The sequence below is a fragment of the Colobus angolensis genome, unplaced genomic scaffold, assembly GCF_000951035.1.
Source record: "Colobus angolensis palliatus isolate OR3802 unplaced genomic scaffold, Cang.pa_1.0 Scaffold37, whole genome shotgun sequence".
NCBI lineage: Eukaryota > Metazoa > Chordata > Mammalia > Primates > Cercopithecidae > Colobus > Colobus angolensis.
Genome location: NW_012117043.1, coordinates 5,340,024 through 5,344,260, shown reverse-complemented (window position 1 = coordinate 5,344,260; position 4,237 = coordinate 5,340,024). Strand labels below are relative to the sequence as shown.

General features: G+C 46.2%; 1 protein-coding gene across 1 annotated transcript in view; it reads right to left on the bottom strand.

Annotated features, from left to right (window-relative positions):
- The window catches only part of TEX14 (testis expressed 14), a 167,127-nt gene that overhangs the window by 41,754 nt on the left and 121,136 nt on the right, over positions 1–4,237 (bottom strand). The window lies entirely within an intron of this gene.

Here is a 4,237-nt window from a genome sequence, read left to right as displayed (position 1 = left end):
TCTCCTGACCTCGTGATCCGCCCGTCTCGGCCTCCCAAAGTGCTGGGATTACAGGCTTGAGCCACCGCGCCCGGCCTGAAGCACAGTTTCACAAGACAATCCCTGGGCTGTTGCAGAGCCTCCCCTGCAAATGCCACAAATCACAGATGATGGTTCAGGTGAGGGTTCTGCTCCTGCCCTTCCATCAGAATTCTCTGGTAACAGGCCCACCTTCATATCTGTGACAACACAATTAACATCTGTAGTTGTTGAGACAGAGTCTCAGTCTGTTGCCCAGGAGTGCAGTGGTGCGACCTCGGCTCACTGCAACCTGGGTTCAAGCGATTCTCATGCCTCAGCTTCCCAAGTAGCTGGAATTACACATGCACACCACCATGCCTGACTAATTTTTGTATTTTTAGTAGAAAATCATGTTGCCCAGGCTGGTCTTGAACTCCTTATCTCGAGTGATCCACCCAGCCCGGCCTCCCAAAGTGCTAGGATTACAGGTGTGAGCCACCATGCCCAGCCTAACATTTGTTAAAAACAGTCTTAAGGCATCAGAGATCCTGAAGAACATTCAGAAACCTTCAATCTAGTCCTATTGAATTCTAGAACCTGACCTAGCACTAGGTTACTATCTGACTTTGGCAAACATCAATCTGTCCAGGCCAAGGCTTCCTCATTTGCAACATAAGGGAGTCTTTTTTTCCTCTAAATATCCCATAACTAGCCAGGCATGGTGGCTCAGGTCTGTATTCTCAGCCATTTGGGAGGCTGAGGCAGGAGGATTACTTGAGCCCAGGAGGTCAAGGCCAGCTTGTGAAACATAATGAAACCCTGTCTCCAGAAAAAAAATAAAGTTTATAAATATCTCATGAACATGTACATTTTATCATCTATTCAATTAACTTTTCAAAAACGCATGATCTGGCTGGGCGTGGTAGCTCAGGCCTGTAATCCCAGCACTTTGGGAGGCCAGGGTAGGCGGAGGCCAGGAGTTGAGGTGAGCCTGGCCAACATGGGGAAAACTCTATACTACAAAAACAAAAATTAGCTGGGCATGGTGGTGCATGCCTGTAATACCAACTACTCAGGTGGCTGAGGCATGAGAATTGCTTGAAATCGGGAGGCGGAAGTTGCAGTGAGCTCAGATCACACCACCACACTCCAGCCTAGGTAACAGAGCAAGACTCTATCTCCAAAGAAAAAAAAGTGTAGGCTGGGTGCAGTGGTTTATATCTGTAATCCCAGCACTTTGGGAGACCAAGGCAGGTGAATCACGAGGTCAGGAGTTCAAGACTAGCCTGGCCAACATGGTGAAATCCCCGTCTCTACTAAAAATACAAAAATACAAAAAACAAAAACACGCTGGGTGTAGTGGCGAGCGCCTATAATCCCAGCTACTCAGGAGGCTGAGGCAGGAGAATCTCTTGAACCCAGGAGGCAGAGGTTGCACTGAGCCAAGATCAGGCTACTGCACTCCAGCTTGGGTGACAGTGCGAGACTCGTCTCAAAAAACAAAAAAAAAAGAAAAAAGAGTGTGTGCTCTGTGGCACACATATGAATTCCCTGTTATCCAGAATGTCCTATTCCCTAGCTGGACCAGAAAGCAGAGAAACTGCTGAATTAGAGAGGGCAGATCTGATCAGCTTCCTTTTTAAAAAATAAATTTTTTTCAGAGACAGGGTCTGACTCTGTCACCTAGGCCGGAGTGCAGTGGCACAATCACAGATCACTACAAGCTCAACTTCCCGGGCTCCAGAGATCCTCCCACCTCAGCCTCCCAAGTAGCTGGGACCACAGGCACCTGCCACCACAGCCAGCTAATTTTTGTATTTTTGGTAGGGATGAAGTCACACTATGTTTGTTGCCCAGGGTGGTCTCAAACTCCCAGACTTCAAGCGACCCTCCCACATTGGCCCCGTAAAGTGAAATAAGATTGGCCGGGCGTGGTGGCTCACGCCTGTAATCCCAGCACTTTGGGAGGCCATGGCAGGCAAATCACAAGGTCAAGAGATTGAGACCATTCTGGCCAACATGGTGAAATCTCGTCTCTACTAAAAATACAAAAATTAGCTGGGCGTGGTGGTGCACGCCTGTAATCCCAGCTACTCACGAGGCTGAGGCAGGAGAATCACTTGAACCCGGGAGGCGGAGGTTGCAGTGAGCCGAGTTTGCGCCACTGCACTCCAGCCTGGCAACACAGCAAGACTCTGTGTCAAAACAAAACAAAGCAAAACAAAACAAAACATGAACTGAGATTGCGCCACTGCAAGGAAGCCTGGGCGACACAGTGAGACCCTGTCTTAAAAAGGGGGGTAATAAAAAGAATCCTTAAAATCTTCAAAACCTTTGACCAAGTAATTCTGCTTCTGAGAATCTATCCTGAGGAAATAATCCAAAATGCAAAAACGAAGCATTATTTACAAGTAACTGTGTCCCTATTTATAATAGAATAAAGAATGAAGCAACCTAAAATTCAACCATAGGTGAAATCCAACTATTTTTGTTGTTGTTTGAGACAGAGTCTCATTCTGTCGCCCAAACTGGAATGCAGTGGCATAATCATGGCACTGCAGCCTTGACATCCCCAGGATCAGCTGATCTTCCCACCTCAGCCTCCCAAATAGGGGAGGGTATGGGTCTACAGCTGCGTACCACCATGCCTGGCTAATTTTTTGTAGAGATGGTGTTTTGCCATGTTTCCCAGGGTAGTCTCCAATTCCTGGGCTCAAGTGATCTACCTGCCTTGGCCTCCCAAAGTGCTGGAATTCCAGGTGGGAGCCACCTTGCTCAGCCCATCAATTTCAAAATAAGTTTACAGGTTGTTGTCGTTGTTTTTTAATAACATAGAGTAATGCTTACATTCTAATGTAAAGTGAAAAATCAGGATATAAAATTGCCTACACATATCATAAATGTCACTTTTTTTAAGCATACAAAAAGACTAGATGAACAGGTAGAAAAATGTTAAACTTTTCTTTGATCTGTTTTTTGTACTTCTGAGGGAAGAGGGTGCCAAGCAGCGGAAGTCACAACAACTACAGGTTTTTCTTTGTCATCTAATGGCTGTGTCATTCCATCTGCTTCTATAAGTGGTGTAAGTGCCAAACACTCTGATGCTATCTAGGTAGTTCTTCATTATTCCCTTCATAGGAATAAAATACACTGATCTAAAATATCTGGCTGAATGCGGTGGCTCACGCCTGTAATACTTTGGGAGGCTGAGGTAGGCGGATCACCTGAGGTCACGAGTTTGAGACCAGCCTGACCAACATGGAGAAACTCTGTCTCTACTAACAAATACAAAATTAGCCAGACATGGTGGTGCATGTCTGTAATCCCAGCCACTTGGGAGGCAGAGGCAGGAGAATCACTTGAACCTGGGAGGCGGAGGTTGCAGTGAGCCGAGATCATGCCATTGCACTCCAGCCTGGGGAACAAGAGTGAAACTCCACTACAAAAATATAAAAAATAAATAAATAAAATCTCTGGACATTTTCCTTCATTCTCCCTTATGTACGTATTTGCCAACATGAAACAGCAAACTCGTCATTAGTCTCAATCACCACTAGGGGGAGGAATAAAAAGTTTGGTTTTTTTTTTCCAGGAGAACTGACTTCAAAGTTGTGGATGAGTGCTACCATTTATCCATACGAAAAAAAAACCTAAAACTGACATACTAGTCTGCCTTGAAAAACATATATTGGCTGGGCATGGTGGCTCACGCCTACGATCCCACCAGTATTTTGGGAGGCCGAGGTGGGTGGATCACCTGAGGTCAGGAGTTCAAGACGAGCCAGGCCAACAGGATGAAACCCTGTATCTACTAAAAATACAAAAAATTAGTCGGGCATGGTGGCAGGTGCCTGTAGTCCCAGCTACTCGGGAGGCTAAGGCAGGTGAATGACGTGAACCTAGGAGGCGGAGGTTGTAGTGAGCCAAGATCACGTCACTGCACTCCAGCCTGGGCAACAAGAATGAAACTCCGTCTCAAAAAAAAAAAAGAAAGAAAGAAAAAAAAAAAACATTTATTGCCCTGTATAGGCAATAAAAGGGTGATATGGTCAGGCATGGTGGCTCACACCTATAATCCTAGCACTTCGGGAGGCCGAGGCAGGTGGATCACCTATGGTCAGGAGTTCAAGACCAGCTGGGCCAACATGGTGAAACCCTGTCTCTACTAAAAATACAAAAAATTAGCTGGGCATGGTGGCACATGACTGTAGTCCCAGCTACTTGGGAGGCTGAGGCA